Here is a 13968-nt window from a genome sequence, read left to right on the forward strand (position 1 = left end):
TAACAATGAGTTTTTTATTAGATAGACTGATTAAATGGTGTTTCATACCGATCGTGTTATGTACAAGCGACAGAGTACCCGAGTTACTGAAAATTCCGATGATGAAAGTGATATATCTAATCTAGTACGTGAACTGTTTGGGTTTTTTTCTAAAATTTAATCTTTGCAGTTAATGTACTCTGTATACTAAAAATTCATATTGATTTTGGATAGAATTTCACATTTAAAAACAAATAGATATGCGCCAAGTCCTTAGGAATCAACCCCACCCCCACCCCTCCACACGGGACTTTTTTTTGGATGATTGGACCGTATCCCCCTTTTCATCTGTCTCCCTACTTTGAAGTTTTTTTCCCAACGCCATGACATAAATAGATAAATAAATAAAATGCAAAAATAAAAACGAAAGATATATATGTATTCGGATTGGCAAGTTCCACTTTGTCCGGGTTGAAATCCCCGAGGATGCAAATGTACATTACGCCGCACTGTTTGCAGTACGCACATGGTACAGGTGTACCACATAGGTATGTAGCTACTAAGACTATAAACCAAACAGAATATCATATGTAAAACTATTACTCTGAATGCATTTTACTTGTTTACAATGTAGCCTGTCGGGGTGTGGTGCATGTCACACGCGTTGTTTACACGTGCACTTTAGGTGGCAGTGGAGGAAATTCGAACCATGTATGGATTATTGTCTCCTGATAACTTTGGCAGTTAACTTTTGATTTCAATCTACTTTTTAAGAATAATATAACCCTCGCTAATCATTGCCAAGCTGCATTTCGATCTTGGCAGAATGATCTTCAGCTACAATTCAAAATTAAGGGGTGATGTTGTGTACTGAGTTTTTCTAGATTGTTTACATCTGTGACTGTTTATGTGATGTATCAACTGATCAAGCTGTACAGTGTCATGACATATAGCGGCATAGCTTCCATTTATGTACTTGCGCATCATTTTGTCAGAAGAAGAAAATTCTAAAATGATAATTAAAATTTTTAACATATATATGAATATACATGTATGTGTATGTTTGATTTTAGTATAATACCTGTAGAGAATATTTCAGTAGTATGAAGTGCCACACATTTAGACGCATGCATGTGGTGTTTAAAGGTCTCATCTGAAAGACCAGCAACTTTCTCTTTTGAATGCTAAATATGATGATGGAGCATTCACCTCACTATCTACATTTTCACCCTAAATAAAGTACAAGCATGGCTCGAAACCATGATTTCTTGATCCTGTTACCAGTCTTCACGAAAAACTTTGTAAAGCACAGGCCCTTCGGGCCTCCCAGTATAATAATTGTGCAAGCCCGAACAATATTTTGCAGGCCCAAAATGTTTATTTTCTAATTTGATCTCTTGTTATTTGCTGATTCTACTCTATGCACAGTTCTTTTACTGTAGGAAAATACAGGTCAAGATGATCATAGTTAAAGAACAACTGACATTAAAAGGATTATATTATTTTTCAACATATTAATCCAGTATATGCGAAAGTTTTTGGACCACACAGGACATTCGGTCCAGTGTAATCAATGAACACACCGGACCGAACCAAATTTTGTCAGACCGAAAAACCTAATGTAAAAAAGTGAAACACGTGAAAATGCAAAACCAAGGGAATCTTATTTATTATACTAGTAATACTATTCCAGGAATCCTTCCCGTATAATACTTTAGACAGTCCATGCGGTTTTAATCAATTCATTTACGTATTTGGATGTGTGCTATTTTTTTTACTTATAACAAACTCCGCATCAAGATAGTAAAGCTCAAAACCGGACATTGAGACATCTGACATTCCGATCCGGTGTAAAAAATGATGCATCGGACCTGAGGCACTGCACATCGGTCAGGTCCGACGGTCTGATGTCTTTCGCATAGACTGATTAATCTCGCAGATACATCAGCAGCTCATGTTCAACTCTGTTTTGTATACACCACGTACAAAACATTTTTAAATGTTAGCCAAGGCCTACCCTAGCAGTGTTCGAAATTGGTTTAAAACTTGGTATAGACCACAGGTCTATGCCAAAATAAGATGACTTAGACCTCATCGAATTGGCATAGACCACAACATTGAAAAAATAATAACAGAAATTTAAAACATTTTCATTTACTTCTAATATACTTAGAAAGTGTATTTTCTTTCCATTTCTGTAATATCATCCTTTCCTCATAATGTTTATCAGACGTCGACTGACCATGCAAGACCCTCTTGGATAACTTTATTGCTTTAAATCTAGAAAATTGGCATAGACAATTTGGTCTATCTCAATTACAGTTGGCATAGACCAGTGCCATTTGACATATACTCGGTCTATGGTTAATTTTGAACACTGCCCTCGGTCCAATGGGGCATGAATTTTCGTTTTTTTCTCCTCGTACGACAGTTTTTTGGGGTTTTTTTTATCGGATGGTTGTGATTGTGAAATACGCTTGGGTGGTTTTGAATTTCCCGGACGAGCCCCCTCCCTATACTTCAGAAAAGGCAGCATGGTTGATAATTTTTCTATGCGAAATTTGACTACTAAGTCATGACATTTAGTCTGAGTCAATCTCACGCTTTATTTGTAATATATACAGAACATATAAGAAAACATTTACAGGCCCATCGGACTCCAGGGTTTAATATTTTAAGAAGCCCGATCCCGATTTTACTGGCCTCGGGCATCAGGCCACTGGTTAATGTCGAAGACTGTGTTACCACTGAGCTACCATGACCAATTTTTATACGCCCGTCTTAAGACGGGACGTATTATGGTATGGTGTGTCTGTCCGTCCGTCTGTTAGCTTTTTCGTGTCCGACTCGTAACTTAAATACTACAAGGCCTAGAATCATCAAACTTTGTCTGTAGATACATCTTGGGTAGAAGGTGTGTCGCACATTAAAACCAGGTCACTGTGACTTTTCATTAAGAAGATATGGCCATATATGGCAAAAACTTGTCCGGCTCATAACTTGAAAACTATTAGACCTAGAATCACCAAAATTGGTCAACTAATGCATCTTAGGTAGAAGGTGTGTCGCATCCTACTTTAAGGTCACTGTGACATTTAATTAAGGTGATATAAAAAAAAAATGTTTTAATGGGTACTATCTATACTGTTAACAATATGTGACGGGCGTATCATGTGCCATGGCGGTGCACTTTATTTAACATGAATTCATAGCTAAAAAAAAATTATTACTAATTTTTTGGTTAATTCCATAAATATATTATTCCGCTCTCTAGACACAATTCTGGGTTACCCCCCTGCCTTTGGGGGTATAAGCACCTCATTTCTTTCAGAATGGCACAATGTCAGGAGAGCTTTTGTTATTTGTTATACTCTTAATGTTGATGGCATGCATCTATAAACAACAGGATAATTTTTTAGATTATTATTTCTGATATCATATTTGTAAATTGTTTATGAGGGGTTATTAAAAGTTTGTGGACAAAAGGACTCACTTATTAAAAATTCAGAGTTATCGTAAGTGAAAAATATAGGAGATGTGTAACAAGATTGTATATTTGAAGATTTTAATTTTAATTAATTTTTATAAGTATTGATTTCAGATACATGTATGACATTGCATGCTTGGTGGGGGGTGGGGGGGTGGGGGGGGGGGGCTACAGTTAGATAATATTCTGGTCAGCACATTCGATAAACTACATGGAATTCATTAAATCACTTCTTTTTCTTTCAGTGGTCTTCAACTTTTAATCTCCAAGAAGGAAATGTAATTAAAAGATGAATAAAGTATCCCTAAGAATACCAGAAGAAAGGCTATGTGTTGAGAAAAACAGCCCTTCCTCAGTACCTCAGAACTAGATGATAGCCCTTAATTGTTACTTTATGCTGAATATGACACAATATAGAAGATCTGATCATGAAGAAGTAACACCATTGATACACTTGCCAACTGCCAAAATTACTTTCTGATAGTATGACGAGATTAGAAGATATCATGGTGTAGTCATGACACAAACTGCAAAATCAAAGAATTAATTGTCTTCCCCAGAGGATGAACAGAGCAAGATGGCTTCACATGGATAACATTTCCTTTCGAGTTTTGAAATTAGTAAGTATACAAAATATTTTAGGCCACATAGGGCCAAAAAAAAAATGTTTGTTTTAGGTCGCCTCTGATTTTTAAAAAAAGGGTTGGTAGGTAGGTTTATTTTTTTTTTTTTTTAAATATTTTTTTTTATAAAAATAAATAAGTGCCTTCGAATCAATGAAACTTTTATAGTTAAAGTTGTAATATAATGTGTTTAACAGATAAAAAATGGGTTCAGAGCACAATGTTTAATTGACAAAATACACAGTATGTGATGGAGTTTTAATATTACAATTATAGATGTCTTGGCATTTCGGGTAATAGTTCGTATATCGATGAATTGAAATCGGAAAATTGAAAAAAATTAATAGGGTCGGTGGATATATTTAGGGTCGGGCAAACGACCTGAAACAAACACATTTTTTATTTTGGCCTAGTCATAAAATTATTTTTTAGATTTTCATCTTTGTTTGGAAATAAAAATGGACAGGTGGTTGGAGTTTATTTTTATGCCCCCCTTTGAAAAAGAGGGGGCATATTGTTTTGCACCTGTTGGTCGGTCTGTCGGTCGGTCTGTAGACCATGTGTTGTCCGCTCAATATCTTGAGAACCATTCACTTGATGATAATGATATTTCATATGTGGGTTAGCAGGGTTTGACATTTACTTTCTTGAGCACTAGACTAGTCGGGCTACTTCAAATAATATTTACTAGACCTGACCTTACATCCACTAGCCCTGACCAACTTTCCAGAGAAAAGAAACCCTGATGGTTTCTCCATATTTAAGTACTTAATTCAAATGACAAACGTTAAGTTTAAACTAAAACATACTTAATTGTCTCAAAAACATCTTTAGTCTCGTCATTCAATTTGGTGCTTTTATTTTCAAACTTCCCAATCTACTCCTTTTTTTTTCTCGGAACATCCTTCCTTGAGGACGAGAAGTCGAGACATTCCCGCACATGTGTCAACAACAAAAAATGACTATTTACGATTTAATTTATTCATTTGATACAGGCAACGAAATTAAGGGGAAATACTCGCTAAATGTGAGTTAAAAATTGAATTTGCAAGTAAAAAATCACAAGTGATCGCAACTTTTTGCGAGTGAAAAAACCCCAATCTTTTTCCCGGATTTCCTCGGTTTATTGGCTGTACTTTGAAGTTTACAATAATCTTGTCTTGTGCATAGAAACTCTTTACAGAATGAATATACAAGTATTGAAAAAGTAAACGTGGATCGAATAAATAACTAAGGCCAAGGTCATCTCAGTCGATGGCCTACTTCATACACACTTCGGATGTCTCAGAGACGTCTGATTTAAATAGCAAGCATATTGATCTCGTCCGTGTCTATATAAAACAACACATGACAGTGTGTCACCATTTCACGCGGTGTCCTTCTGTACTCTATAGTCAAACACTTCGAGTTCGCGGGGTTTTCTTTTCAACTAGAATTTTTTTAGATGAAATTTCCAAAAGTTTTGAACATATAGTTTAAATTGGCGCAAACAGTCTTCAAGATTTCAATCCACATGATGCTGTTAATAGGTGGTAGATCTCTGGACAGCGAGTACGCCGCACAAGTGTACCATATGACCCGCACCATGTATGTTGTCTGATAATTCATTGAATTTTAAATGAAAGAATTCGCAATCTTATTTTTATTATTGCACTTTAAAGGAGATTTTAAAAGATTTTCCCAAAATTTTGATAAAGAGACATGCTTGTTTTCTTAAATTCATGTAAAACAGTAATCGATTGAAAAATGCTAGTAAAAGCTCAATTTTGCTAGTTGGAAAATAATCCACTAGCTAAAATTTGCTAGTGGTGAAAAAAGTTAATTTCGATCCCTGTGATAGACACTTTCTTATATTCAATTAAAATAAACTGGGGTTTTTTTCAAATGAAAATAAATTCAGTTTATATATATTTATCCGAAATATAACTTTACACCCATTAACAAAGAGTAAATGTCGTAAAACATCACTTCCGACAGCGACTATGTATTCGAACTAAAAATAGAGATTTTGTCATCACGCGGTTCAAAATTGCTCGCAAACTCTTTACAGTTATTTTTTAAAGTTAAAAATAAGATATCTTATGGTTTAAAATAAAGTTTCTTGTTTATTTTATCAACATGACCAGTCGGACTAGTAAATCGACATTTTACCCGACCGGACCTATCATTTAGTAGACTCGGTCGGTCGGACGTGCCTTAGTGTCAAACCCTGGTTAGTTATGAGTAGAAGAGGATCCTTATTGTTTTTCAGGTCAAAAGGTCAAAGGTCAAGGGTCAATCTACTCTTCACATAGGAATATATTGTCCGTTTAATATCTTGAGAACCCTTTGCCTGACAGACATCAAACTTGTTACACTGGTACATCTTCAGGAGAAGATGACCCTTAATGATTTTGAGGTCACATGAGCAAAGGTCAAGGGTCAAACTGGACATAGGAATATACTGTCCGTTCAATATCTTGAGAACCCTTTGCTTGACAGACATCAAACTTGGTACACTGGTACATCTTCAGGAGAAGATGATCCCTATTGATTTTGAGGTCACATGTTTAAAGATCAAGGGTCAACCTGGACATTGGAATATACTGTCTGCTCAATATCTTCAGAACCCTTTGCTTGACAGACATCAAACTTTAAATAGTACACTGGTGTATATTCAGGAGAAGATGACTCCTATTGATTTTAAGGTCACATGGTCAAAGGTCAAGGGTCAAACTGGACATAGTAATATACTGTCCACTCAATATCTTGATAACCCTTTTACTTGACAGACATCAAACTTAGTACACTGGTACATCTTTAGGAGAGGATGACCCATATTGATTTTGAGGTCAAAAGTCAAAAGTTGAACTGGACATAGTAATATATTGTCTCCTATATTTTAAGAATTATTTGTTTGATTGACACGTACCAAACTTGGTACACTGGTACAGCATAAGGAGTAGATGACCCCTATTGAATTTTAGGTCACATGGTCAATTCACTCTTGACATAGGAAGATATTGTCTGCTCAATATTTTGAATTGATGATAATACTATCAATTAAATGAGGTGTGTGTATAACCCTTTTCAATTTTGCACCATGTGGGGCATATGTGTTTTACAAACATCTCTTGTTTTTTTTTTCAGAATATATATTTCACGTTCATTATTCTCACATGTTGCTGTAGAGTGTAGATTACATCATTTTTTTTACATTGTTTTCTTTGGACAGAAAATTTCCATACAGCAATATTATAATTGTTGTTGAGTGATTTTGAAGTACATTTTCATGTAACACTGAAGTTGAACATTCTTTTTCCCTGTTGTCTGTCTGTCTGTAAACTTTCACATTTCTGACTTCTTCTCAAGAACCACTGGGCCAATTTCAACCTAACTTGACAAAAAGCATCCTTGGTGAAGGGCTTTCAAGTTTGTTCAAATAAAGGGCCACACCCCCTTTCAAAGGGAAGATCTAATTACAAAATTGCAAAAATAGGGTGGGGTCATTTAAAAATCTTCTTCTAAAGAACCACTGGGCCAGATGATGTGAAAGTTACATGAAAGCTTCCGGACAAGTGTAGATTGAAGTTTGTTCAAATCATGACCCCCTGGAGTAGAATAGGGCCACACTAGGTGATCAAAGTTTTACATGTACAAATATATAGGGAAAATCTTCACAAGAAGTAGGAAAATAACAAGGCCAGTAAAATACAAATATACGTAAAGGCTTCCTGAAATAGTGCAGATTCAAGTTTGTCATAATCATGCCTCCCAGGGAAGGTTGGCCGAGGCCACAATAGGAGATCAAAGTTTTACATTCAAATAAGTATAGAGAATTTTCAAGAACCATTAGGCCAGAGCAGTTTACATTTACATGAAAGCTTCCTGACATACAGCTCTGTAGTGCAGATTCAAGTTTGTAAAAATAAAATTTCCAAAAGGTGTCGCTGTGTTTGGTGTAATTTTTGTTCGTTCTGCACAAACTAGCTCATTCAGCTTGACACAGCCTAGGTAATTTACAGCTGATCATTTGATAAACACTTACTTTGTAGAAATAGAAATTATGATTTTTATCTATTTATACATTTATTGCTATTTCTATGAAGACCTTTTACTAATCACTTCTCTAAATATTTTTGCAGATTTGTCAGAATGTTATGCATCGTTATCAACAGAAAAGAACTTCATAGGTAGACCAAAGCTGACATGGGATGAGATCCTAGAACAAGACCTAGAGTTTACAGGATTGGATAGGATCAATCCACTGGGTCGCCAAGTGTGGAAGTACAAACTTCAACCTCGACAGGACAGCCAGGCCTCACCCTTGCAAAAAGATTAATTTGGCCTGGATAGTCAAAATGAGTGATGATGATTGATATCAAGGTCTGACACTGGAAGCTCAGTAAGGGTAGATGCTGGCAATGGAGCTGTTTAGCAATAAAACAAACAAGTTTAACATTAAACATGTTTGTATACTTTTTTGGCTCACCTGAGCCAAAGGCTCAAGTGAGCTTTTCTGATCACCTTTGCCTGTCGTCTGTCTGTTTATAAACTTTTCACATTTTCATTTTCTTCTCCAGAGTGAACCACTGGGCCAGTTTCAATCAAACTTGGTATGCATCATCAATAGATAAAGGGTATTCAAGTTTGTTCATATAAAGGGTCATGCACCCTTCAAAAAGGAAATAATCATGGAAATGCAAAAATAGGGTGGAGTCATTTAAAAAAACCTTTTCAAGAACCACTGGACCAGGAAAGTTGAATTCACACGAAAGGTTCCTGTTTTGTGCAAATCATGGTCTCTGGGGGTAGGGTGGGGTCACAATAGAGAATCAAAGTTTTACATTCATATATAGTGCATATTCAAGTTTGTAAAAAGCTCACAGGGGTAGGGTGGGGGTCACAATAGGGGATTTAAGTTTTACATGTGAAATATATACAAGGAAAATCTTTTAAAATCTTCTCCTCAAAAACTAGATGCAGAACCGTAGCTCTTTGAAAAGAGAGCTTCAGATGAACCCCTTATAAAAAAAACTTCAATTTATGGCAGAGAAAAAAAGTGCATGTTTAAGTCCCTCTATCACTGCATTCCTGCATCGCTGTCTCATGAATTTAATATTAAATAATTCCCAACATATTTTCCCACTATACTTGTTTCCAAACATACTTTCAAATATTTTCTAAACCCACATATAACCCCAAAACAGCTTCAAGTGATTTCAATTTCTTTGTTGATGTAGCCATGTTAAGTAGCCAGTCAATTTGAACCCCAGTTCATTTCCATACTCATACTCATTTTGAAACATAATGTCTGTGTGAACTAATATCCTCACAAATATTTTTAGTGAAATATTTAGGATGAAATCATCCCAGTTGGGTTAAATACTTATTATTCAAATACTGTAGGTTTGAATATTGAACTAATCTCACAGCTTTCTTAAGTTTGGTCCCCATCCCCACCAGTCTGTTTTTACGCTTAACTATGGAAATGGGGTGTAAGGGATCAGACTAGGCTTTTATAGCATTATCAATTTTCAAAAGCTTTAGAAAAATTATACAATTTTAGGTCACTTGAGTAAACTCAGATGACATATTGCTATTGATCTGCATCTGTTGTAGTCCGTCGACATTAACAATTGAACATTTTTAACTAAATTCTATAACTGAAAGATGAAGATACCGCACAGCGATCAATCTACGATTCAAATAACGGAATTCTTTTCAAATTTAGTATGAAGCACACAAATTTACATTAAACCTTCTTGACATAGTGCATATTCAAGTTTGTTAAAATCATTTCCCCGGGAGTTATGGTGTGGTAACAATAGGGGGTCAAAGTTTTATATGCTAGCTGATATAAAGGAAAATTCTTTAAAGATATCTCTTGAACTATTTAAGCTAGGGCTTTCATATCTTGTATATACAATTTTTATGGCAAAACAAATCTGACCTATTCAGTATGTCCTGAACTACATTGTGTTTAAGGTAGATCTTTCATATATATTATATATTATGAATTTCTTATGATAAAACCTTTCATCTTGTTGAGGAGCCTCTCACCTCTGGTTGGCGCGGGTTTGAATCCTGCTCGCACCGGTAATTGAGAAAGTTTCCCAGTTTACTCTCGGAAGGTCGGTGGTCTCTTCCCAGGTACATTGTATTTGGGTTCTCTCTTCCACCAATAAAAACTGGGCACCACCAGATAACTGAAAAATTGTTGAGTGTGGCGGAAAACAGTTAAAACAATCAATCATATTATGTTATTTGACCTTGTGACCCTGAACTCTGAGTTTGACATACTTTTAAGAAAGTATAACGTATTAAGTATATCCAGGACTATTTTAGATAGGGCATTTATGTTTTGTATATTGATTACTTATGGCAAGGTCTTTCATATCATACCAAGACCTACGACTTTTTACCTTGGTCTTATCCAGAACAGCAATATCATGCTAGTCATATCTTTGTCTTATATGATTTCATTTTAGTAATGTTGTGTTCTTTAGAGCTAGGTTTGGGTCACATTATTCATGAGAATAAAGATTGATAAAATAGCATTTAAAAATCAAAACAGCAGGGCCAAGATGACTCAGGTGAGCGATGTGGCCCATGGGCCTCTTGTTGATTTTGATATTTCTACCTATATCATTTGTATGAGAAATGGAACTCCTTTTTTTCTTTTACAAATACATGTATTATCATATGGATCCATCTTTGTTGATTATTTAATCAAAGGACATATTCAATTCATTCAATGTATTAAATGTAAATTTATGGATATGTCTGTGGTTGAATTACTTATGTATGTATGTATACATTTTTCTCGCACATGCAATTACATATATGATGTATATATATTTACTAATTGTACATGTAATATCCCCTGTTATATAATAAAATATATGACTGAGAATAAAAGACCTGCTGTTTTCATTGCTACCATGAAACATTAAAAGATTAGAATAATTCAAATATCTTAATGAATTCTGTAATATATGAATTTGATATTTGTATATGATTGCCTCACTGGTGTTCAATGTGAACTTTGGTTTATTGTTTCAGTTTGCTCGATCTTTATATCAAATTAAAATTTAAGACAAATAAGGAATTATTTCCGAAATTGGTTAATATGGTACATTGTAGTAAAATAATCAAGAGTTTATTCATATGAGATAGCTAAATTTCACATGAATAACCAGTGACTGATTCTTGATTGTCAACATTTTCACCGAACAGTTCAGAAATTATCATGGTACATGTACATACTATTAGGGGATCATAAAATTCCTTAAAGAGTGACAAATTTTTAAATATCACCTTTTCAAGGAGAAAAATCCTCTTACGTATATGAATACTATGAAGAGATTAAAAGAGAGGTGGCTAGATCACTTGTATGGTGAGATTCATTTGTGGCAAGAACTGGTATGATGTCTTGAGTCAGAAAGCACTGGAATCCACTAGGAATAGTTTTAGATCTATGGAGCGCCAAAATAACAAACTCAGATATTTGAAGATATCTTTAATTATTTGAAGATATTATTAATTCATTTCATGCACGCAACATTGCAATCAAAGATCTCTTCAAATAATTAATGATATCTTCATTTGAATTGAATTATTGATATCATTATTTATTCCGCTGAATTGATGCACACAATAACTTAATTGTTGCTCTCCTCAAATGAATTATAATTTAATGATACCAACAATAGAATTAATGCATGCTACAATTCAATTGAAGAGAGCAATAATTCATTAATGCTAACATCACTTAATGTGCGCAATAAATGGATTATTGCTCTCTTCTATTGAATTAATGATATCATTAATTAAATTGATGCGTGCAATAATTATGTTAGTGAGAGTAATTATCTAATTGAGATATAATCCTTAATTAATTCGACATATCCACAACTGAATGAATGATTTCTTTAATTGAATTGTTGCTCTCTTTTTAAAAACAAAACAACGATGTGCGCATTAATTACTTATGAAATAGCCCTGTATATATAATTAAAAAGATCTATTGAATTAAAAGAGATAATCAAGTCATTCATACAGAGCTCTAAATTAATTTTTGCAAGCAATATTTCCACCACATGGATATTATTGGACTTCAATTATTTGAGCTTATGTAAAACATTAAGATTTTAAAAATCATCCTGGTGAATTTGTATTACAAAAGTCATGAGAGGACACGTCCAGTTTTTGAACAAAAACAGAAAGTAATATATTCCCTTGAATTTGGTCATCCCTGTCCTCAGTGTGTTTCAGACGTGTTTAGTGGGAGGGGGGGGGGGGGGGGGTCCAACACGTTTAGCGGATATTTAGTTGTTGGCGTGTGGCGGGGGCGAAACCAGGAATTATCCAAGGGGAGGACGTAATGAGTGCCTAAAGCACGAAATCTCTAAACAAAAATATCTAAGATGAAGGAAAATCGTGATATTTTGGGGTTTTCTATTACAATTTTGTCCTCATATTTCAAAGTGAGATGATAGTCAAAATTGACATAATTTCCATGTACATATCATAAACATGTAGATATTTTTGTAACAGTATATGAAGGAATCTGGAGCAAATCCTGATTCTGAAGTTATATAAACTGGTGTTATACACCGGATTTTCAAACAATTTATGGTTTTTGCAACGTTTGATTAAAGTTTTCTGTAAGGCCACATCTATGTAGTTACATTTACACAGAATGTTCATGAAAATGTTACCTTTTGGAGTGGAATTAAGATATCGCGTAACATTTTTTTTTTTACAAAGATATCTAATTTTTATCTATATCAAAAGTCAACAAAAAACTTAAAAGTAATACAAAAAATGTATATAATTATTAATACTTGTTTTTAGATCTTTTAGGCACTGCATTATACAGAATTTTGATTTTATTTATCATACTTTTTGGTTGAATTACTACCGAGTCTGGCTCGTACAGCATGTATTGACAAACGAGGGAGTCTATAATCATAGAAGTATATATATATATATATATATATATATATATATATATATATATATCAGGGAAATCGTTGTGGCCGAGTGGACTTACGCACTGGTTTGACAATCTTGCTTGGCGGTGGGTGCCGTACGTCGCTGGTTCGACCCCGGGCTGGGGCGAAAATTTTCAGTACCTAGTTGTGATTATTTAGTGCTTTATATATATATATATTATATATATATATATATATATATATATATATAATGATAATTATTATAAGTTATTATTACAATTAAAGTTATCATTATGGACACTACTACCCCTCCCCCGACCGGTCGCGGTAGCTCAATGGTAGAGAGTTCGCTTCGTAACCGGGAGGTCGTGAGTTCAAGCACCGTTCATTCGCAAACCCAATTTTAAGACGTTGAAATTGGTAGTGATTGCTCCTTCGCCAAACGCTCGACATTTAGAAGTGAGAATCACGGATCTTTTAGATGTGACCTTATAAACGTAGATCCCTGGTCGTACATGTAGTAGGTGTTCGCACGATATTTCAAAGAACCCTCACTGCTACGACCTTGAACCCTATGGATACATTGGATAGGTACTCCGCTTAAAGCTGGTTACGTCTCAATATGAATAAAATATTCTCGACGGGACGTAAATTATATAAGCAATCAATCATCCAATCAATACTATCCCCCCCCCCCCTTTTTTGTTGTTGATTTTCTTAAGGCGATAATTTCAACGAAATGTGTGGATTCCCTGTCTATCCCATCCCAATTTCCATTTATGTAATCGTTTCACACTTTTTTGTAAGTTTTAGAGATTGGCCTTATGTATTTAGCGTGGTGAGAATGATTGTTTGGATGTTTCAAAGTGTTTGATTGCCCGTGTGTATCAGAGTGTTTAACTGGCCGCGTGTTTCAGAGTGTTCAATTGCCTGTGTGTAA

General features: G+C 34.7%; 1 long non-coding RNA gene across 1 annotated transcript; it reads left to right on the forward strand.

Moving 5' to 3' along the window:
• The first annotated feature begins 127 nt into the window (after positions 1-127).
• On the forward strand, positions 128-10989 carry LOC130052507 (uncharacterized). Its single transcript, XR_008800853.1, has 3 exons — positions 128-527; positions 3712-4086; positions 8214-10989. It is a non-coding gene; the product is annotated as an uncharacterized LOC130052507 (long non-coding RNA).
• Positions 10990-13968: the final 2979 nt, after the last annotated feature.

Source organism: Ostrea edulis, chromosome 3, assembly GCF_947568905.1.
Source record: "Ostrea edulis chromosome 3, xbOstEdul1.1, whole genome shotgun sequence".
Classification (NCBI taxonomy): Eukaryota; Metazoa; Mollusca; class Bivalvia; order Ostreida; family Ostreidae; genus Ostrea; species Ostrea edulis.